The sequence below is a fragment of the Notamacropus eugenii genome, chromosome 1 (genome assembly GCF_028372415.1).
Source record: "Notamacropus eugenii isolate mMacEug1 chromosome 1, mMacEug1.pri_v2, whole genome shotgun sequence".
NCBI classification, from domain to species: domain Eukaryota; kingdom Metazoa; phylum Chordata; class Mammalia; order Diprotodontia; family Macropodidae; genus Notamacropus; species Notamacropus eugenii.
Genome location: NC_092872.1, coordinates 366,013,007 through 366,037,771, shown reverse-complemented (window position 1 = coordinate 366,037,771; position 24,765 = coordinate 366,013,007). Strand labels below are relative to the sequence as shown.

The following is a 24,765-nucleotide window of genomic DNA, read 5'->3' as shown; positions in this document are numbered from 1 at the left end:
CATGCTTGTGTACCGTTGTTCAGTCGTGTCTGACTTTTCATGACTCCATGGACCATACTGCACACCAGACCCTTCTTTCCTCCACTATCTCCTTAAGTCTGTCTGACCTCATGTTCCTCACTTCCATGACACGGATCTATTCATCTCTTCCTCTGCCAGCCCACTCTCCTTTGCCTTCAATTTTTTCCAACATAAGGGTCTTTTTCAATGAGTTCTGTCTTCTCATTATGAGGCCAAAGTATTTAAGCTTCAGATTTTGTATTTTTCCTTCCAATGAATAGTCTGAATTAATTTCTTTAAGTACTGATTGATCTGATCTCTTTGATGTTCAAGGGACTCTCAAAAGTTTTTCTCCACTACCGCAATTCCCACGCTTGAGTGGAAAACATTATCCCCCGTGTTCCAACAACCAATCACCATTCTCCATTTATTCATTCAACAACCTGTCTCTACTGAGAGTTTAGCATATCCAAGAAATTCTATATTCTCTAGGCTATATATACTTTTTAAAGTAAACTTTTCTTAATATGTTTAAAATTTTTTATCCCACCAGAATTCCTCACAATATCCATCCTCCTCCCAGAGAGCTATCCCATATAACAAGTAATATTTTAAGAGAAAAACATAAAAAGACAGTAAAATTGACCAGTACATTGAAAAAGTTAGAAAATATATACAACGTACCACAGTGTGGTCCTCCCACCTCTGACAAAGGAATGGAATGATTGTATCCTATCCCATCTCTTCTTTGGGACCGTGCTTGTTTTTGTCATTTTGCAACACTCACTTCTGACCTTACTGCGGGTGTCAGTCTTTCCATTTACAGCATCTAGAGTAATCATGTATGATGTTTTCTTTGCTCTCCTCCATTCTGCATCAGAGCACGCAAACCTATCTATATTTCTCTGTATTCATTATATTCATCATTTCTCACAAGACAACAATAGTCCCTTACCTTGTAAGGTAAATGTACACAATTGGTTTACTCATTCCCAATTAATGGGCATTCTAGGAACATAGGTAGAGAACTGGTAGGGCCTTTAAACATTCCAATACCTTCACTTAATAGATAAAGAAAGTGATGCTCCAGAGTGTTAATTGGGTCAAGGTCACACATGTAGCAAATGGTAAAGCTGGGGATATGACCTAAGTTCTTTGACTACAAAGCCTACATTTTCTCCCACATTCTCACCTTGTGTTAGGCCCTGCACTGAGGAAATAAAAGAGTGAAGGTAATCAATATAATTGTACATAACTTCCTTTCTCCCCCACTACATGCAAATGGAAGGTAGTTTCATCTCATGGAATCAGCCACGTCTTTTATTTCATAAGATCAAAGACATAGAGCTGGAAGAGATCTGACCTCCTCTTATCTTATACATTGACCCAGAGAGGTTGTAACCCATTTGAACCCAGGCCCTTTGACTCCAAATCCAACATTGTTTCCATTCAAAAAACTATGGTGCCCTGTTGGCAGAAAATGCTCCTTTTTGGGTCATTTTCTGTCTGCTGCTTAGTACTTTCAGCAACCAACACATTTCAGATGTTAACCATTTCCAGCATTTCTGTTCCATCTGCTGTCCCTCAAAAAGAAACAAGGAAGGAGGAGAATGAAAATAGGAGAAAGCAAAATAGCCTCATTTAAAATTTTAAAAATGTAACCATTTCCTTTTATTCTCTTAATGTAGTATGTCCTTGGTACCAATAATAGCAAAAGCTACCTTTATCAGTTGAACCACTTAGGAGATCATTTACCATATAATCTGTGTAAATGCCTTATATTTTGCATAAACTAGGAAAATACCTGACTAGGTGGAAAGTTTGTTATCTTGAAATTAGTTTTGATCAGTGTTTGAAAGTTTGAACGTAAGCCATTAATTCAAATCTTTAGGTATTGCTGAGAAGCGGGAGAGGAAACAGTAGCTTTGGTCAATAAAGTCAACCACATTTGGGGTAGAAGGGGGGCATTTTTTGTCCCTGAAGATCTAAGTCTGAAAAAAATGGTAAGTTTGGGGAACTACAAAGGATCTGATCAAGTGAGAATTCTAAGACATATGTATATATACATATTTATATACTTTAAAATTTTAAGTTGTGTTTTTGGCAGTTAGATTCACGGATGAACCCACAGCTGTGTTAATACCATTTAATGTTCATGTAATCTAGCATTCATGATAGCTCAGAATGCTCCAAAATAGTGTTATCTTGAACAATGTAGCAGTTAACGTTGCTTTGGCAATGCTAATTTCTAAAATTTCCTGATGTGCATTTAAAATGAACAATATTAACATTGCATTAACTTAATATTGATTTAAAAAAACATTTAGTAGCACAGTAAAAGTGAATGAAGCTTTAGTAGCAGACATTTTAAGAGTGATGTGACTATTCCTTTGTAAATTAAAATGTTTAATGTGTTTAGGTAGGGGTATAGTTTGATGTATGAATTTAGATACTTTGCCATAATCAGATCCTTTGATATGGTGAAATGATGCTTCCCCCCCCCTTCCTTTTTGCTTTTACAATCCTTTCCTTTTCTTCCATCATAAAAACTGCCAGTGCAGCTCCTTGATCTCTGTCACCTGGCTGCTTATACTTTCCTGGTATTGTCATGTTTTAATTTATGAAGGAAAGGCAGAAATACACTTCTGCATGACTCCTCCTCCTAGAGAATCCTTTGATTACGACTACTCATTAATTAAGGTTGGATAATAACCCTATTAGGTTATGGAGTCAGTTTGACTAGAAATACTGAAGGTTTTAAAAATTACCTAGTTATGCCAGGAGGGTTAAATAATCATAAATCAGAGGGTATGACTAGATTAAGGCAAGGCCTTTAGTTTTTATGGGCACCTATTTTAAAATTAAGTTCTTTAAACCCTTTTCATGCTGTATGATAGACAAAGGACCCAAAAAGAACTTATCCTTCAAATGATGTTGCTCTTTTCAAAAATATCAGTGTCTTAAATGCCAAATTTAATGGCCTCTTTCTCAGTCCCCACCCACCCTTCACTTCTGCAGCTTTAGACACATTTAATGAAAGTCTCCTGTAGGTTTTCATGACATTTTCATCCCTGTCCCATCCCCCTCCCTCATACATTCCCACTGATCCTCAGTTTCCTTTTCTGGATCTTTATCCAGGTCACACTCACTAACTGTAGGTCAGTGAGTCAATAAGCATTTACTAAGTGCTTACTATATACAACATATCCTAAGTACTATGGATACAAAGAAAAAACACAGTTCCATGTAGTGTAAATGGAAGATTATTTCAAAAAGACAGCACTAACAGTAGCAGGGGAGGTGGGAGAGGTAATGGGAAAGGTCTTTGAGCTTCAGTTTCTTCACTTGCCTACCTCACAGAGAAATCAAAGAACTGGATATAAAGTGATTTTTAGACCTTAAAAGGTCCATGAAAATGTGAAGTACTGTTTAACAGGGATAAGGAACCTGTGGCTACTCCTGTACTATTATATCTATCTGTATCTGAAGTTAGTCCTGGGACCAAGTCTCATTTCTTTCTTAATTGTGTTACTTGGGGATTTCCTATGGGTCCAATAATCATTTTTATGCATATGATTCACCTATCTGTATACCCAGCTGTGAGCTCCAGTTCCACATTACCAACTACTTTTTGGATATCTCACCCAGTTTAGTTTTAGGGCATCTCAAAATCAACAAATCTAAAGGAGAACCTTTTTATTCCTTCTCTCCTCCTAGTCCTCTCTCCTCTTCCCAACTTTTCTTTTACCGCTGGGAACCATTATGTTACCAGTCACATAGGCTAGCAACTTTTATTCCTTACTCATACCACATATCTAATCAGTTGTCAAATATAGCATTGACTCAGTCCTCAAGAGAATTGCAAACAATCAATAAAACATATGACAGAACACTCCCAATCGCTGATAAGAGAAATGCAAATGAAAACAATTTTGAAGGTTCATCTTAAACTTGGCAAATTGGCAAAGAAGATAAAAGTTGGGAATAGTTATTGTTTGAGAGGTTGTGGGAAGACAGGCACAGTAGTGCATGGCTGGTGGAGCTATGAATCAGTAGTAAGTCAACCGTTTTGGCAAACTATTTGCTCATCCATATGCTATGACTTGGAGATTCCACTACTATGCTTGTACTCCAGGAAGGTAATGATGAGAAGAAAGTTCCTGTATACACCAAACTACTTACAGCAAGTAGCACTTATGTGATATAGCAAAGACTTGGAAACAAAGTAGATGCCCATTAACTGGAAATTGTGGTTTTTCCCTTTGGACATTGTTTTCCATGGTTTATGATGTTATTCTAAACTTATTTTCTACCAAAATGCTTTCTAGTTTCCATGGGAATTCTTGTCGAATGAGGCATTCCTCCCCAGTAATTTAAATTCTCAGGTTTATTAAACACGGAGTGGCTTCATCCATTTATTTCTATTATTGATTATCAAGTCTTTAATCTACTTTTCTATTTAAGCAGCATCAAATAAGTTTGATAATTACTACTTTACAACATAATTCGATGCCTTATAACACTAGGCTCTCAATTTTTTTTTTTTTCTGCTTTCACACTTTTCATTTCTTGACCTATTCTGCTTTCCAAATGAATTTTATTATTGTTGCCTAAAGTAACCCCTTGGTAATTTACTATAGCACTAAATCTCTAGACTAATTTAGGCAATGTCATAATTTTCATTCTATTAAGCATTGCCCAACCATTAATATTATTTCTGAAAAGTGTGTTTTGTAGTTATATTATAAATCCTCTTTGTGTCTTGGTAGATTACCTCTCATATATCTTATGTATTTTGAAGTTGTTCTGAATATATTTTCTCCACATTTTCCTGGTTGTTTTTGCTAGCAACATAAAGAAATTACTATCTTGTGGATTTATTCTGTACATTAATATTTACTCAAGCAATAACAGGGACTGTTTTTTGCCTTTCTTTGTATCCCCACAGAATGATGTGTGGCATATAGTAAATCCTTAATAAAAACTTGCTAATTGTCTTGATTAGTTTCTTTCATAGTAACTAGTTATGAAAAAGAAGAGACAAAGATAACATCAAGGTTTTGAGAATAGGGGAAAGTGAATGACACATAAAACAAGTCACACAAGAAGAAAACTGTTAAATGCATAGGGCAGGTCAAAGAAAATAGCTTAAATGAGATTCTGCGGAAAGAGTCCTTCTAATAAGGGAATCCAATAAGACAACCAACTTGGAGGAATACAAAAAGTTCAGGAGACACAAAGTTCTGTTGCAATTCTATTAAATTTTTAAAGCAAATCATATGTAACAAGTATTTCCAGTTTCACATACAAACTTTTCTTGATTCCCCTTTTTAAACATATTGAAATGGTGAAGTATCTACAGTAGGTATGACCTTGCCCATGTAAAGCTGAAATGAGAGGAAAGAAATTCAAAAATAGACTGAGAACTGCGTGTTATGAGGCATATGATAATGTTAATATGCATCAACATAAATCCTTAAGTCTAAGAATGAAAATGGTGTGAACAAAAGAGAATTGGGTACTAAAGTCCATATACATACTATACTTAAATTCAGTTACCTGGAAAACATAAGGACACTTCTTTTTACTCATAACATTTCATCTGAACTTCGATTTCTTTCAAAGGCTGACTCTAATTTCCTTCTTCAATTCAACAAATATTTAACATAACTTTGAAGGGACAATGATGAATAGTCCCTATTCAGGCAACACCCCTACTCTAGTGATCAAGCTAGCATTCTATTTCGCCAGTTAAATGATGTGGTTCTAAACTAAAAATAATCCCTTTTGTCTAGGAGCTAGTGACCTGACTAAATCTAAATGATGACTATAATAGATCATCAACACTTGAAGGGACACCTTCCAGTCTGTCCCATAAATAGGTAACTCCAGAAAAGGTAAACCAATAATTAAACATTTTCACCTTTTCAATTCTCACCCATTGCCTAACTATATACTACCATTCTTTTAAGCATAATAGAGACAATTAATATTTAAATATTCAACATGCCAAATGTAAAAATATCAGGAGTACTATACCCCCTCTTTTCAGAAATGAGGTGGGACAACTAATTGCCAATGCATGTTAAGAGTTTCCTATACTTTAAACCAAGCTTAAATGGGCCACATTCAAAGTATTTTCAGTTCTAACCACAGTAGCACTTTCAAGTGTAAACAAAAACTACAGCCAAATTTGGTTTTCATAGTAAAGTAGAAGACCTTTAAGATAGCAAAACTACTCTGGATAAAGAAGCAAGACCTGCAATTTATATAGGTTAAATCATGACAAGAACATCATCACAAAAAAATATTTCCAAGATCTAGAAAAAAGTTTTGTAAAGTATTTACTAAATTCTAGCATAGTAACAGAATTTTAATCAGTTCATTGATATTTATTACAATAGGATTGTTTTTCCGTATAACCAAAATTAGCCTTACTCTGAAGCAATCTTGAAGAATTCACCTTTCATATTAAAACAAGACCTTGTATTTAATAAAAGGTCAAAATACAGAATGTTTGAGTTATACATTATCTTGGATAAAATTTCACATCTCCAAATTTTAGGGTAAAAAGCTTAATACAACTTTCTACTCTTTAAAGCCTGGGGAAAACATTTCAGGCCTAGATGTGAAAATAACTTCCCCATCAGTAAATCCACTGCTTCTCAGTCCCCATTTGATTACACTGGAAAAACTAAAAAAAGGTGAAAACTTAAAAAAAAAAAAAACATCCATAAACCCTTTGTAACAGGTTGTTAAAATTAATTATTTTGGAACTTGGTGTATAACCACTACAGTGTCCAGTATAATTGTATTTACTACATACTGTAGAAGTAACTTGCTGTCACAGAATAAGAATAAATTAAATCCCAATTGAACACCTCTGATAGATGATAGTACATCAACAAGTAAATAGAAAATGCCATGTTAATTTCAAGCTCCATTAGAAATGGGGTTAGGGAACCATTTGCACAAGATGGGGAAACATCTCAATATTTGTGAAAAACAGAAACAAAGAAAATAATGAACATTTAAGTATTCCTAAAGAGAAATAGCAAAGCTAAAGACTTGTTTTGTGGTGAGTTTTTCTGCACACTTCAGACTTCAGATTAGGAATGAGTTCAGAACTCATGTTAAGTGAACAGCATACAACAGAATAAGTCAAACAGTAAAAATCAGAACTGCAGAAGCTTTTGCAAACAGTTCTGTCAGTGGACCACAATCAATCCTACTTTACAACATCAGGGATACAGAAGATCTCAATGCTTCACATTTTACAAGATCTAAGACTGAAAATAAATGCTGTAACACCATGGCATATTTCTTGAACTAATGCCTCAAGGAACCCTTTCCCAAATGCACAATTGTATACCACTTAATGTTATGAATTAATTGGTCCTGCAAAAATATGATATGAAGTTTCCTACTCTATAGAAGGGTTTAGTTATAGTGTATTAACAATGTTTTTGAAAAAAAATTTAAGGCAATCTTAAGTACTATATACCGAATTATTTTATTCCCTTCCATTCCATCTCAGAGTTGGAAAAAAACCTTGTAAGTCATTAGCCCAAGTGGGAACTGTAAAGTTCCAATATCAATCTAGTCTTCAGCTGAAGATTCATTGGGGGAGAAAACCCACAACTTCAAGAGGCAGCCCATTCCACTTTTGGACAGCTTCTCTGCACCTTTCACCTGTTATTTCTAGTTATATCTTCTGGAGCCAAGCAGAAAACCAGTCTAATCCCTGTGCGAAAGTTCTTCAAATACTGTGTTCCCCTCTTAAGCTTTCTCTCCAGACCAAGTACACTAGTTCTTTCAACTCACTCTTCTAAAGCATGGAGGCCTCTCTCACCACTGAGCCACCATCCTCAAAATTTTTCCAACTTGTTAATGATCTTCCTAAAATTTACCTCACTGGATATTCACTGGAAGTCCTTGCTGACCACTTCAAAAACCAGCCTCATAAATAACATCCATGCATTAAAAGAAAATGGTTTATTCAGACCACAAAGCTCTGTCTTCTACCCTTTTTCTACCCTTTCATGTTGACCTATCAGTTCCCTTGGATTCAATTATCAGGATCTCAGGACCACAGGTTTAGAGGAGGAAGGAGCCTTAGAGGGCATCTAGAACAACCCCAACATCACCACCAATTTTACAGGTAAGAAAATTTGAATTGACTTGTGCAAGGTAGCAGGTCTAGTGAGAAGCAGAGATGATTTGAACTGACAGAAAGGATTTGATTTGAACTCCAACCCTCTGCTCTTTCCATGATACCATGCATGCTACCATGAAGTCTATATATATTCAGATGCCTATGGGACATTTCAAATTAGATGTCTAAAAATAGAACTCATAAGCTCTCCCTTAAAACCCAACCCTCTTCCCTATTTAAGGACACCACTATGTTTCTAATGACTGAGATTTACAACCTTGGAAGTATCACCAACTCCTTACTCTCTATCACTATACACATTCAACTAAGTGCCAAGTGTTATGGATTCTACATCCCTATTATCACTTGCATTTGGTCTCTTCTTTCCATTCACACTAAATTCCTTGAGCAGTCGGAATTACCATTATCCCCAAAAAACCTCCTTATTGGGTTCCCTGCCTTGAGTATATCCCTCTCCAATCCATCCTCCACAACCTGCCAAACAGATATTCCTAAAGGTTTGGCCATAACACTCTCCTACTTAAGAAACTCAACAGCTTCCAATCTGCCCTCTAGAATCAAATGCAAACTCCTTTATTTGACATTTAAAACCTGTGACAACCAGGCCCCAACCTAGCTTTCCAAGGCTTAATCAACATTATTCACTTTCACATTCTTCAGTTTGTCACACTGGCCTTCTTTGTCATTTCTCACACATGACATTCCATCTCTTATCTCTGTGACAGCAAAAGCTGTCTGTCCCCATGCCTGGAATGGCACTCTTTCCTCACTTCCATGTCAAAATCCCCAGCTTCCTTCAAAGCTTAATTCAAACACCTGCATGAAAGTCTTTCCCGACAGCCCTGAACTTCCAGTACCTTCCTCCAAAATCACCTTATATTTATTGTGTGCGTATTGAATTATGTATACATAGTCTCTCTTCCCAGACAGACCTGAAGGAAAAGAGAGACAAGAGGGCACAGTGCCTGGCCCACAGTAGATACTTATAAATGCTAGTTGAGTAGCATTTATAGGAGAGTAGATAAGGCTAGTAACGGTTGCATTTCATTCCATCATAGTAGAGAAGGAAAGGACAACCCAAAAATAAGTTATCAGTCAATCAACAAGCCTTTATTAAACTCTGACAGTGGGCTTGGGGATTATAGTAAGACCTGGGGATGTAAAAAAAGACAAAAACAAGACCCCAGACTCACATTCTAATGGAGGAGATAATATGCAAATAACTAGGTACATGCAAGACCTATAGTGTAAACGGAAGAGAATCTCAGAAAGAAACCAGTGGCAACTGTGGGGGAGGATGGGGGGGCAGGGGGGGGGACAGGACAAGAAGCACCTTCAGCAGAAGAAATGGGACATAAGTATTAAAGGAAGCCAGGAGTCAGACAAGAGAGAGAATTCCAGGCACAGGGGACAGCCAAAAAAGGGACAAGGAATGGGGAGATGGAGTGTCATGTTCCAGAAAGAATGAAAAGCAAAGAAAAATCAGTATCACTGGATTGTAAAGTACATGGTAAGGAATAAAGTGTAAGACTGGAAATGTGCACAAAAAGACTTGTGGAGATTCAATTACAAAGTGCTCCTTAAAGAAACAAAGAAAGTTTAAGTAGCTGAAAGAATATTCAGTGCTCATGGGAAGGCCATGCCAATATTATAAAAATGACAATACTATCAAAGTCAATTTATACTTCTAATGTTATACCAATCAATTCCCAAGAGGATACTTTATGCAACTCGATAAATAACAAAATTCATTTGGAAAAAAAAAGCCTAGAATGTCAAGGAAATGATGAAAATAAATAGTAATTGGGGGGAGTGGGGGATGGTAAGCACTTCCAGAACTCAAACTATATTATAAATCACCAGTCATCAATCAAAAACTATCTGGTCTTGGTTAAAAAATAGATCAATGGAGCAGACTAGACAAAGGAGAATCAAAAACAATGGAAATGAATAACTCATTCTCTGATAAAATGGAAAACATACAATACCTAGGAAACAACTGATAAAAATTGCTGGGAAACTGAACAGCAGTCTGGCAGGAATTAGGCTTAGACTAACACTTTACACCATATTCCACAAATCCATAACAAACAACTTACACCCTTAATATTGAATACTATTAAAAGATGAGAAGAGAAGCAGATCATATGCCTCTCACAGCTTTAGGAAGGAGATGAATCTTAACCAAAAGACAGAGGCAATTATAAAAGACAAAACAGATAACTTTGATTATTAAACAGAAAAGCTTCTTCACAGACAACATTAATACATCTAGGATAAGAAAAGTGGTCAAACAAAATTTTCTATCAGGTTTCTCTGATACGAGTCTGTTATCTAAGATACATCAACTGTATATACATATATAGATATGCAATTATATACTAAAACAAGATGATCCAAGAAAACAGTATAAACAAGAACTGTAACAATGTAAATGGAAAAAACAACCACAGATCAAAAACTCAAAAGTGAATATAATAAAATTATGAAGATCAAGTAGGGATCAAATGAAGTTATAAGAAGACACTTCCAATCTATCCCTCTATCGAGATGGGAGGTCCACAGGTGTTACACGTTGCACATGTTTTTGGAGTTTTCCAATTTACCAATAAGCTGTGCTGACTTTTAAAAAAGCAACAACTATATATTGGATGGCTTCTCCTAGAGAGGAAGGTGAAGGGATACTGAAAATAACTATGTTCATGTAAGAAACAAAAGACATCAATTAGAACTTACTTTAAAAAAAAGACTAGAAAAGTAGGAAGGGATCAAGTCATAAAATACTTCAAAAGCATAGAGGATTTTATATTGGATCCTGGAGGTAACAGGGAAGGGAAGGGGACAGGGTCACACCTGTCAAAGTGTACATGGAAAAAGAATTGAAGTTAGTATAGACTTGAGACAACCAAAAAGCTACTGAAAGCACCATTTCTAGGCATGAAATTATGAGTGCCTGCACCAGGGTGATGGCCCTGTGAGGGAAGAAAAGGGGACATATATAAGATGTTGTAAAAGTAGAAAGGACAAGATGTAGCTAGAGATTAGATATGTGGATTGAGTGAGAGTGAGAAGACAAGGATGAAAATAAGATTGAGTCTGGGTGACTGGAAGGATGGTGGTCCCTGGACAGTAAGTAAAGGAAAGGTAGGAAGAGCAAAAGATTAGGGGAAAGGGAGGAAGGAAAAACAATAAGCTGTTTTGGTTACATTGATTTTAAGTCCAAGAGTCAGCTGGTAATGCAAAATTGGAGCTCAGGAGAAATAGTGGGGCTGGACATAGTTTTGGAAATTATCTGCATTAGAAATAACTGAACTCATGGGAGCTGATGAGATCACCAACTGAGAGAGGAGAGAGAGAGCAGCACTTTTCTAAACAAGTTACAAATACTATCTCATCTGACCTTTACAACAGCCCTGTCAAGAAAGTGCTATTATTATCCACATTTTACAGTTGGGGGAACCAAAGCAGAAGTTGTGACTGCTCAGGATCATACAGCTACTGAAACTTAATTTGAACTCAGCTCACCATGATTCCAAGGCTATCTGTATCCACCTAGCTACTGAGGACAGACCCTTCAAAGACACCCAAGGTTGCTGGCAGTGACATGGAAAAAGATCTAGCAAAGGAGACTGAGAAGAAGCAGTCAAAGCCTAGAAAAGATCAAGGAAAAGAGGGTGATTAAATGTCAAAGACAGCAGAGATATTAAGAATAAGGATGGGGGAAAGACCAGTAAATTTAACAAGAGAATACTAGTAACTTTAGAGAGAAAAGTTTCCATTGAAACGATGAGGTTGAACACCAGACTGCAGAATTTAGAAATCAAGTGAAAGGAGAAAAAGTGAAAGCAGTAAGTGTAAATGGCTTTCTCAAGTTTAGCCAAAAAGGGGAGTTGTGATACAGGCCAATAGTTACCAGGGATGCTGAGACCAAGTGAAAGTTTTGAGACGTAGGCTTGTTTGTAGGCAAGAAGGAATAGTCAGAAGACAAGGAGGCATTAAAGATTAATGAAGAGAGGGGGCAATTTACTGGATATTGAGATAAAATGGAATCAAAGGGGCATGTAGAGCCATTTGCCTTGGCCTAGAGAAGGTCCACTTCTTCATGTGAGTCTTAGAATGAAGAAGGAGCTAGTAGAGGAAGTCATCAGAGTGAAGTGAAATGAGGGAGAGGGGAGTACCATGAGCACATGGTTGGTTTGGTTTTTTTCACAGATTGTGAGTTCTCAGCTGGCAGAGTTGGGAGATTTAAGAATGACACTTTTCAGTTAGTGAACTGCTATTAAAGGCACTAAGACTTTTGGGAGTGTGAGACTGTGTATGTGTGTACACATGTATGTAATGCACCTTTAATCCTGCCTTATGTTCAATCCTTTGTCATCTCACCTTTATGGTCTCGAATAATTACAGGTATAGATCTTTAAAGTAAAGAGGCTTGGCTATACCACATATAGTTAAGCTGCAGATCAGATCCTACAACCACCATCACTAACATATACATAGTGAATGGCGCACCTTTCTCAGTATTACATATCACGCTTATACATGAAACTAGTAACTTTGTCACCCACACACCACTCCCCTCCCCCCCCAAAAATGAGGTTTACAATTGAATCTACTTTCCAATTTTGTGTGACTAGAAAAAAAGATAGGTCTGGACTATTTCTAGCTCTATCAAAAACTATCTGATGACCTTGGTTGAGCAACAGATTAGACTTTTAGACCCAGAAAAAGCATTAGAGATCAGTTAGTATAATCTTCTCATTTTACAGGCAGGGAAACTGATATCCCAAACATGCCTTGCCAAAAATCACAAAACTAATTAGCTGAAGAACAAGGATCAGAAACCAGGTTCCCCTGTCATGTTTTAACTTTTTAATCTGCAGGAAAGGGACAACAATCCCTACCCTACACCTCCAATACATAGCTGTTTTAAGGGTTAAAAAAAAAATACATGTTCAAGTCCTTTGAAATTTAGGAAGCATTATACAAGTGGAAGAATTTATTACTATAGAACTTGTAACATTTAACATCTCCTATATTAAAATTAATCTCAAACTGACAAAAACATTTTAAAGCATCCTAGTTCTTTATTTGTGACCAAGTATCTCATTTTTTTTTTGTTTTTTGCGTGTCAGTAGCATGACCAAGTATCTCATTTTTTTTGTTTTTTTGAGTGTCAGTAGGGGTTTGGATCACAGTTACCAACATTGAAAGCACAAACATATATATGTTCATCATTCCTTTCCTCTCTTCCTTTCCCCTAATTTTAAATACTCATCATTCCCTGTTGAAATATTAAAGATTAAACTGACCCATGCCACTTCTTCCACAAAGCCTTTTCCCAGTCCTTTCTACCACTTACATGTCATGTTCTGCTTTATTTTTTCATTATTTACATATGTCTTACATGCTTCTAGTACATGTTAAGTTTCAATAAAGTAGTAACCCATCTCATTCACTCATTGCTATCTTCCCCAGAACCTGGCACAAGTTTCTGCAAATAAGAGCTGCTTAATAAATATGTTGAATTAAGTGTTTCAGTTTTAGGAAACTTTTTACAAAAGAGAAGCAGAGCATTTTTGCAACTAGTTTAGGTAAATAACCTATAAATTTGTACAGTGTCATCAGGTGTTTGTGGACAGAAATGAAAATATCTGAACATAAGTCAACAAAGGTACTACACCAAGTCCATACCCATACCAGATTTCTGTCTTAACAGACTACGTAAAGAGTTAAATGTTCAAGTTATTCATTAGTTTTGCTGGTGCTACAGAAAAGAATGCTAGACCTTCTCAAGAGTTTCTCAGCTCTGTCACTACCTGTCTTTTTCTCTGGGCCTATTTTCTCTGTAATAAAAAAGATTGGATTTAATGGTCTTTAAGAGCCCCTCACAGTTCAAAACTCATGATCCTATGAATACAGCCTGAGAACCAAAATATATCCTAGCAAGCATTCTCTATGGTCCAAAGTCTGAAACAGTTCTAAGAGGAACAAACTGGAACTTATTCATCACACCTAAAAATAAAAGTATGAACAGATATATTTTAATTGATTGTATAACCTTATAAAATAAAACACAGTGTTCAGACTCCCAATCTGAGTCCCAAAGTTTTCGTTTAGGAACAACCAACGCAAATACAGATCTGTTTCTGCTAAACTAGTCCTATTTGTTCTAAGGAAGAATAGGAAGGGATAGTGATGCCAAACAAGGAAAAAAATGTCCACAAAACACCTAAGCAGCTGGTGAGAGCACTGAACTAGGAGTCAGCAAGTCCCCAATTCAAATCTAGCCTCAGACACTTTCTTACTAGCAGTGTTTGTAAAGTTCATGAAAATTAGTTTTCATATTTAACATAAACAATTTCTAAAAAAACTATCCATCAGATAATAAACAAACCCATCACATGTCCAGTCAGTGACAGCAGCAGGAGCAAAAACATCCTTATCTGTTACAGACTTTATATTTTTTTCATTAAAAAAACTGATAGAATGCCTATGTGGCAAAGTGATGTGGCTGAGACAAAGACTGATATGAACAGTCCTTACCCTCAAGGAGTTTACATATGGGAGGGAGGTAAGACAAGTACACAATTATTTTTAAAAAATGTCATGAGTAGTAAAGTACCCTGGCACTTCAGGGACTGCTTCCAATTCAAGTAAGAAGACTTCATGTAAATGTCAACAATTGAGTTGGATCTTGAAAGATAGGCAGAATTTCATCAGGCAGAAAGGGGAAAAAAAGGGCATTCTACATAGAGAGAATGGCTGTATCAAAAGCAAAAAAGGTACAAAGGGTGTAGTTCACACTTTGATAATGAGCTTTAAGGTTTACTAAAAATCTTCCGCAGAATAACCAGGTAAATCAGGTCTTCATTATTCCCATTTTAAAGTCGAGAAAAGTGAGTCTCACACCAAGACAAAGGAACTTGACATTATAAGGCTAAGGAGAGTCAGAACTTGAACCCAAAATCTTTCAAATACACCACACCTCACAACAGTGAATGACAAGGACTCCACATGAATGGTACAAGTGGATCATAAAAAGAAAAGGTTTAAAAGCAAGGAGTATGTCCTATTATGGAGAACTCTAGTGCCAGCCTGGAGGATTTTTCCTTCATTTTGTAGTGAATGAATAGACATTCAAAGTTTTTGAACAGTAAGTGATTTGATCAAGTTTGTTTTAGACTAGGTCAGAGGCAATAACCAGACTGTCTCCAAGGGTAAAGATGACATTTTATATTTCTTTTACATCCCCAATAGCATGTAGTCTAGTGCTGGACAGCACGGCATGGTGGATGGCACACTGGACTTTGAGATGGATGACCTAGGCTTTCACTGGGACTCAGACACAAGAAGGTAACTTTTCCTCTTTTCTCATCCGCAAAATGGGAAAAATTCACAGGATTGTGAAAAAAGCACTTTAGAAACCCTAAAGCAATAAACAAGTGTTATTATTATTACCGGCACGTAACAGGTGCTCAATATTTACTATTTGAATAACTTACATTTATATAATTTTTAATTTTCTTAAAGTGAGGCAAACCTGCATGGGTAGGTTTTTAAATCAGTACTTTTAATAAAAAGAAAAATGAAATCCCTATTCCTCTCCCCCACCCCCATCAAAACTGCTTCCCTATCAAGGAGCTCTAAGGATGTGATCATTTCTACCAAAGTTTCCAACTCATGTTATTTAGCTACAATCCAATGTGGGAAAAAAGTTACAACACGGTTTATGTCCCCATTTAGCTTAAGCAGGAAACTCATTTTTGCCTGAAAGATTACAAGCAAACTTTAGTTATCTAACTACAAAATTATTAATTATCCATTGGTTGCCTTCCGCACCAAGACTAAAATTGTTAAGAGTTAAATGCTGTCCTATTCATTAGCATAAAAAGTTGGGAGTACTTTGACAATCCAAGTTAAGAGTCCATTTTATTTACAAAGCTACGTAATTAAAAACCAACACGAATGGATCAGGTTCTCGAGTTTCGGAGAGCCAGAAGTCTTTTTTTAATGAATCACTTTCCCTGGTGAAATGGCCCAGGGAAGTGGAATCTGGGTTCCGCCACCGAGATTCCAGAGATTTCCGGGTGTGGGAAGGAGAAAGGAAAGAGAAACCACTGGAAAAACCCAAACAATCAAACTATTCGGAAAGTAATCCAATCAAGGCAAGCGGACCACCGCCCCGCCCAGGGGATAAAATGCGAATTATTCCAAAGGGAAGTGACTGGGCTGGACGCCCGCACCAGCGCCCCGCGCCCCCCCACCTCCGCCACCGCCGGGGGGAGGTTGGGGTGCGGGCAGAGCCGGGGTTAAGGAGGGTTCGGCGCGCCCGACAACTTAACAAAGTTAGTTCGGGAACCTCGAGAAACTTGGCCCGAGCGGGGGAGGCGCCGCGGAGCCCGCCCGCAGCCCTGGAAGGGAGTGCCCCACACTTGCCCACCAAAGTGCCCACCTGGGCTGACCCCGGCCCGGGCCCCGCTCCCCGCGCCCCCACCTCCCCGGGCCTCGCTCCCCTCCCCGGGGCGTGGCGGGGCAGGGGCGCCCCGCCGATAAGGCCCCCGCACTCCCCGGCCCGGGAGGGGCGCCGCCCCGCGAATCTCGCAAAGTTCAGGGGGAGCCGCGGGAGGGGCGCAGGCCGGGGCGGGGCGCCCCGGAGCTAATGGCGGGGTCCGTCGGAGGGCCCCAGGCCCGGAGCCCAGGGAGCGCCGGGAGTTACCTGCGGTGAGAGGGGTGCGAGCGCAGGAGGAAGAAGAGGAGGATCCCAAAGGCCCCTACGCCGAGCGCCGCCGCCGCCGCCGCCGCTTTGTCTCCCGTCCCGACTCCCGAGGAGGAAATGGGCCGTGGCCCGCGCCTCCGCCCCTCGGCCCCTCACCGGCCCCCCGCCCCGCTCCAGGCTCTTCCCGGCACCGCCCTCCGCGGCCGCTCCGCCTCGCCGCTCTTCCCGGCTCCTCCCCCGCGGCCGCTCCGGCCATTCCCGCCGCGCGCCCTCTCCCTGACTTTTCCCTGCAAGTAAGAGAACTGTACACATTTCTCGAGGAGAGGGGGGCGACTGGGTGGGGTATTGCTCTGAGACAAACTCCCCAAGCCCTGAACCGCTGTCCCAGGATGGAAAAGTCCCCTGGAGTGGGGAAGGCGTAAGGAAGAGATTAAAGGGGAAAGGGGAGGAGAAGAAAATCCCTGGAAGAGCTCAGAGAGGGGGATGGGGGCAGGGCAGGTGAGTCATCTGGCTCCGGGGCTCAGGTGAGTCTCAGGGTGGGGTTTTTAGGCAGGCTCCGCCCCTCAGCCTGAGACTTAGGAGCTCTGTGCCAGGTACTGAGCTGGATCTCAGATATCTTTCCTTTGCTGTAAGTGAGCTAGGCTATCCCAATTCAATTCAATTCAGGTTTATTAAGCGCCTAGCCTGTTCCAGGCATGGGAGGCATGTCTCCACGGGACCCCTGAGGCTTGTCCTGTTCCCAGAATTAATCCTTCAGAAAAGTCATACTGAGTTTTGAGGTAAGAGCTCACTTTTATTTTGCCCTCTAAATTAAGAAAAAAAAGCGTCCCTCGCAACATGGGGCAGGGCAGGGAGCGGCCAATCTTGATACACCCTAAAACTGATAGCAAATCTTAAACGTTAAGTACTAAATGATAAATTCTACCTCCTGCATTTCAGAATAACCAGCAAAATTGGTACTAGCCTGCAAAAATGCCGACATAACCGATGGTTGGGCAGGATCATCGTTTAGATTCGTTGAGAGTTTGGTGTGTCTACTACCAAGTGATATCAAAAGATTCCTTTGAAGAAAACTGTATTTCCCTTGGTATTTTGCATAAAGTCTTCCCAATTTAGGTTTTGTGAGAGGAGAGCTTAACCTACTCCATGCCCTAACATTAGGAGGTTAAGTATGAAGGGGCTTGTAAGTGGGAGTCCTGTCCTTTCTGTATTTGATCCACCACTTGAATGCAAGGTACCTCATTATGTAATGATGCACTACAACTCTGAATAAATGTTCTCAGAAGAAGGAAATTGACCTAAGAGTTAAAGTTAAACCTCTCTACATGCACCAACATATTTATGGCAGCAAAGAACTGGAAACAAAGTAGTTGCCTATCAGTTCAGGAATAGCCAAACAAATTTATTACAGCTACGTGGCCCAATGGATTCAAGTTTGTCAGGAAGATCTGAGTTCATATTTGAACTCAGATACTTACAAGCTATGTGACCTTGGTCAAGTCACTTAACCCTGTTTACCTCAGTTCCTCATCTGTGAAATGTGCTGGAGAAGGAAACAGCAAACTACTCCAGTACCTTTGCCAAGAAAACCCCAAATGGGCCCATGAAGAGTTGGGCATGACTGAACAAAAACAACCTTTTTTTACACCAAATCTAGCACTCTTTCCACTAACCCAGGGAAAATCAATCAATCAACTAACATTTATTAAATACCTGCTAAGTGTAAGACTCTATGCTAAGCACTGGGTAAACAAAAAAAGGCAAAATAAACAAGCAGTCCCTGCTCTCAAAGAGGTAAGTCTAATGGGAGAAACAACATATCAAAATTTATATGCAACAAGATATATGCAGGATAAATTGGGGGTGATCTCCAAGGGAAGGCGTAATGATTGAGAAGAACTGGAAAAGGATTTTTTGCAGAAGGTGAGATTTTAGCTGAGATTTGGAGGAAGTTAGGAGGTAGAGATAAGGAGGGAAAGAATCCCAGGCATCCAGGACAGCCAGTGACAACTCTGATTTCAGAGTTGTTTTGTGCCACTAGATCTCACAGTAAACGGAAGGGGATGAGGTATAAGAAGACTAAAAGGCAAAAGGGGGACCAGATTATGAAGAGCTTTGAAAGCCGAATATAGGATTTCATTTTTGATCCTGGAGGTAATAGGGAGCCATTAGTGTGAATTGAAAAGGGGGTGAAGGGGATTATGATGTGGTCACACCTGCATTTTTGGAAGATTAATTTGATAATTGAGTGGAAGATGGATTAGAGAGGGAAGAGATTTCAGTCTGGGAGACCAACCAGCTGGCTACTGCCAGGTGTGAAGTCATAGTGGCCTGAACAGTTATAGTGTCTGGCAAGAAAAGTGGGTATATTTGAGAGATATTGCAAAGATAGAAATGACAAGATATAACAAATGATTGCATTAGAGGAGGGTGGGGGAGAGGAATTGATGATACCTTGGTCACAAACCTGGGTGACTGTGAAGATGGTGGTATCCAGGACAGTAATAAGGAAATAGGAAGAGATTTGGGTGAGGGTAAAGGGAGACAATTTTCAGATTTGGTTTCAGTTTTGGACATTTGAGTTTAAGATGTCTGTGGGAAATCCATGTTGAGATATTTGCAAGGCAGTTGGAGAAATTGGTCTGAAGTTCTGAGGAGGTAAGAGCTAGACAAGTAAATCTGAGAATCATCAGCACAGAAATGATCACTGAAACCATGAAAACTAATGGGACCAAGTGAAATAGTAAGAGAGAAGAGGATAAGGCCCAGGACAGCACCTTACAAACAAACATTATCAAATTAGATCTTTAAAACAACCCTATAAGGTAGGAACTACTAGTATCATTCACTTCCCCTTACACATGAGGAAACTGAGACTCAGAGGAATCCAATGACTCGCCTATAGTGAGTAATTTTTGGAGGAAGGATTTGATTCTAGTTCTCTCCAGGATCCAAGTCCATTATTCTTTCCATAAATGTATGTAAGGCCAAGCAAAGTAGAATCTTTTGCTGTTTTTCTTTTACTCTGATTGAATAATGTGATTAAAGATCTTAAGCCCTCATATTGATGGGCCTGCCCATTGAGGGAATCTTGATTAAAAGACTTGTTTTGTAGGAGGGTCCCAAGTACCTTTTGTTTTTTCTATTGAGGCACTGGGTCAGAGGATCATGCCCTGTGACTCTGAAAGGTGTATAAATACTCTGAGGGTGAGGTTTTACTTTGGGGCTTAATTTTTGGAAGAAGGTTTGTGTGCCAGATGAGAGACTCTGGGAAGCCACCAAGCAGCCCCCTGGCTTTGAAAACTCAGGTGTTGGTGCTTCCCTCTCTGGTTAGTTGTTGTCCTTCCTCTTCACAGAGGACCAAAATGACATCACCATGATAAAGTGAAATTTCAGTGTGTCTGATTGTGGCTGATCAGACCAATATGAGCTCAGAATGCTCACCACAGGTTGGGCACAGATAGTCCATGTGAATATTTAGGGTGGATACTCCAAATCTGCACATCCTATGTTTACTTTGTGCTGTCTCAATTCTGCTTTGCTCAAAGAGCACAGCATCCTTTCTGATGTGGGCATGGCATGCTGAACGGTTCTGTGCCAGTGTCTTCCATGTTGCAAAGTCAAATCCAAAGTTCTTGAAAGAGAACTTGAGAGTGTCCTTGTATTGCTTCATCTGACCACCATGTGATTGCCTGTCCCATATGAGTTCTCCATAAAATAGTCTTTTTGGCAAGCGTATATTTTGCATTTGAACAATGTGGCCAGCCCATCGGAATTGCACTCTCTGAAGCATAGTTTGAATGTTTGTCAGTTCAGTTTGAGCAAGGACTTCAGTGTCTAGACCCTATCCTGCCAGGTGATCCTCAGAATCTTCCTAAGACAGTTCAAATGGAAGCAATTCAGTTTCCTTGCATGGCACTAGTAGACTGTCCATGTTTCACAAGCATATAACAATGAGGTCAGCACAACAGCTCTGTAAACCTTCAGTTTGGTAGTCAGTCTAATGCCTCTTCTCTCCCAAACTTTTCTTTGGAGACTCTCAAATACTGAGCTAGCTCTGGCAATGCATACATCAACCTCATTGTCAATGTGTACATCCCTGGAAAGTATAGTACCAAGGCAAGTGAGATTATCCACAGCATTCAGAACTTCTCCATTTGTTGTAACTGATGGTTCCACATACGGATGGTGTGGTGGTGGCTGCTGAAGCATCTGTGTTTTCTTGGTGTTAATTATTAGGCCAGAATTAACACAGGCAGCAGAGAATTGATCCATACTTTGTTGCATCTCAGCTTCAGAGGCTGCATTGAGTACACAATCATCTGCAAACAGAAAATCATGCACCAACACTCCCTCCACTTTGGTCTTGGCTTGTAGTCTTTTCAAATAAAAGAATGACAATTGACCGTGATGCTGTGTTCATCCTCATTGAAAGCATTTGACAACATGACTGAAAACATCATGCTAAAAAGCCATGGGGACAAGCACACAGCCCTATTTCACTCCATTGGTGACTGGGAAGGCACGAAACCATTGCCCACTATCTAGAACCTGGGCAAACATGCCATGATGAAATTCATGTACGATATTGATGAACTTTTCCGGGCAACCAAATTTTGACATAATTTTCCATAAACCCTCACAACTAACAGTGTCAAAGGCTTTGGTCAGATCTACAAACATTGTATGCAGACCTCTGTTCTGCTCCTAGCATTTCTCCTTTAGTTGTCAGGCAGCAAACACCATATCGACTGTTCCTCAGCCCTTTGTGAAGTCACACTGGCTCTCAGGTATATGATCATCTTCCACATGAAGAATCAGTCTATCAAGAAGGACTCTGGCAAGAATTTGCCAGCAATGACTAAGAGAGAGACTGCCCTGTGATTGCTGCAGGACAATCTATTCCTTTTACCTTCATAGAGATGGACAATGGAGGTATCCTTGAACTCTTGGGGGGAATAACCTCCTCTTGCCATATAACCTAAAAAATTTCAGTCAGCTTTTGTATGAGCAATGGTCCCCCTACCTTATAAATCTCAGCTGGAACAGAATCAGCACCAGATGCTTTGCCACATGAAAGGAGCCTAGTGGTCCTTAAAAACCTCTTGTTCAGCTGGAAGTTCAACTAAGGAGGGATTGACTTCAACTTGAGGTAAATGGTCAATGACCTCAGCATTGATTGATAGTGGTCTGTTGAGAACACTATAGAAGTGTTCATCCCATCTCTCTAGGATCATGTCCTTATCACTAATCAACGTGGCTCCATCAGCACTGAGTAGTTGTGATGCAGCATAGGTTTTTGGTCCATAAATAGCTTTCAGGGAATCATAAAAGTGTTTTGGATTGTTACTGTCAGCATAAAACTGAATTTCATCTGCCTTCATACTGAACCAGGAATCCTACATCTCTCTAAGCTTTGCTTGTACTTTGCTTTTGATGGAATTAAATGCTGCCTTCTTAGAAGTGGGTGAACTACCCTGCTGGTAAATCCTGTGAAGTTGTTGTTTTTCATTTAGCAGCTTCTGAATTTCCCCATCATTTTCATCAAACCAGTCTTGGTGTTTGCAAGTGTTCTGACCCAGTTGAGCAAATGCAGTGCTGTATATCAAATCTCTGAAAGCTGCCCACTGCTTTTCTGCTCCACTGTTGCTAACTGTGTGTTGGCTCAACTTTACCTCCAAGTTAGCAACAAACTGTTCACACTCAGAGAAGAGCTCTAATTTGTTGACATCAATTCTTCTGGTAGTCATTTTGCCTTGGGGTTGGCACTTTTGATAAATGTGAATATTTAGCTTGGAAAGGATAAGTGTATGATCAGTCCAGCACTGCACCACACATTGCCTTTGTCACTCTCACATCTTGTCTGTCTCTTCTCCTTACAATCACATAGTCTATTAGATGCCAATGTTTGCTGCAAGGGTACATCTATGAAGTTTTATTACATTTAGGTAAACAGAAAACAGTGTTGGTGATGAGAAGGTCATGCAATGTACAAGTCTTCAGCAGTAACTGACCATTGCTGTTGCTCTTTCCAACTTCATTCCTCCCTAGGACTCCCTGCCAAGTCTGGTACTCTGAGCCTACTCTAGCATTGAAATCACCCAGAATTATAAGTTTCTCCTCTTTTGGCATATTGATGATAAGGCTCTCATAAAATTTTTCTTTGACTTCATTAGGGTTTGTCATGGTGGGAGCATAGGCATTGATGATGGTGGCATGGCGTTTTCCTCTTATTGGCAATTGCATTGTTATGAGTTTGTCATTCACTCCTTTTGGCAGGCATACCAGCTTGCTGATTAGATTAGTTTTGATTGCAAAACTCACACTAGCTTCACGACACTTCCCTTCACTGCTCCCACTGCAGAAAAATGTGTATCCAGCTCCAACTTCAGTAAGTTGGCCTTCATTTGCCAACCTTGTTTTACTCGGGGCTGCTATTTGGATGTGATACCTGTTGAGTTATCTTGCAACAAGAGAAGTTCATCTTTCAGGTCTACTGGATTTTGTGTTGTCTATTAGTGTGTGCACATTTTATGGGCCAGTGGTGAGTGGAATCATCTTTGCAGATGTTTTTGTACATTTTGTACTTTTTTTGTGTTTCGACCACATAGTGGGATTCCCCACCTGCCGTGATAATCAGGCCAGGTTTGGGTAAGCAGATAATGTTTAGGGCACCTTTTCTAGCCCCCTTTCTCACACCAGGAGGTAAGCAGTGCAGTCCTTAAAAGGCTGCTCAGATACCCAGGGGGCTGCCGAGTCCCACTGTTGCTTCCAGTGAGAAACAACCATATGGCCTGGGCCGCCTGTGTGCAGGGTTGTGACTACAGTTCCCAGTATATCTGCCCCTGCTGCTTCATCACTTGCCTGTCGCCACAGGACTTTGAGGCATAATAGTAAAATGGTATGGGTGATATCTTTTGATTTGTGTATAAATTGGATTTAAGTGAGGCAGAGTTGCACGAAGTTGTCAGCCTCACTCTCTCCTCTAGATTCATCATAATCCAGTGGCAGGACAGTCAAGATGGCTGGCAATGGCTCAGGATGCAGTGGATGACCTTGGCGTCTTTGGTATCTAACCAAGCTCTAAGCACTCCACATCACCTGCTCCATCTGCCTTCATGGCTGTTGGAACAAATTGTTCTCATCCATACATTCCACCACAGGAAGTCTTCACATGCTTGGGGTAGACACCCCCCTAACTCACCAGTGGGTTTGAGACCCCTTGGTTACCCTCAACCTGGTTACACCCATCTGCTAAAATGGTTTATTGGGTTGTGGCCGTGCATGCTGCAGCTTCTTGGAGCCACAGATGAGAACTGGGTGGAACAAGTGGACATCAAAGGTGGAAAGAGCCCTGACAACAGCTCGGCAGCCATCACACCAAAGGTACTGCTCCTCCATGAACACACCCTTACACCCCTCCCTCTCCCATGACTATGGTCAGATAGTTGGACCTGTCTGTTGAATTGTGATGTATGTGTTGATTATGGTCAGACAGAGGAAGCCATGTCTGTTGATCTTTGATTTCTCTGTATTTTCTCTGAAGTTCAGAGTGCTGACTTTTTCCCCTGAACTAAGTGAATGATACATGTGCTTGATTAAAGTGATTGTTGACCCCTCGAAAGTTGCCTTTCCTTTTAGAGATCAAAGAACCTGCGGTAGCAGCCCCACGACGACCACCACCACCACCACCACCACCACCACCACCACCACCGTGTATGATGATACAATGTATCACTGCCATATTGTAATGTTAAATGCCATCATTTCAGTCCGTCAGTTACCAAGCATTTATTAAGCACTTGCTATACACTTCAAAACGTGGGACATGCTGAAAATATAATCTAGAGCAAATGTTCCTTGAAAATGA

The 24,765-nt window shown here is 39.8% G+C and overlaps 1 protein-coding gene across 1 annotated transcript in view; it reads right to left on the bottom strand.

Annotated features, from left to right (window-relative positions):
• CTNNA1 (catenin alpha 1) overlaps positions 1 to 17,094 on the bottom strand; it is a 154,114-nt gene extending 137,020 nt beyond the window's left edge. The window contains exon 1 of the mRNA XM_072630419.1: positions 16,896 to 17,094. The gene's annotated coding sequence lies outside the window, so the exon portion shown is untranslated. The remainder of the gene's footprint in view (positions 1 to 16,895) is intronic.
• Positions 17,095 to 24,765: the final 7,671 nt, after the last annotated feature.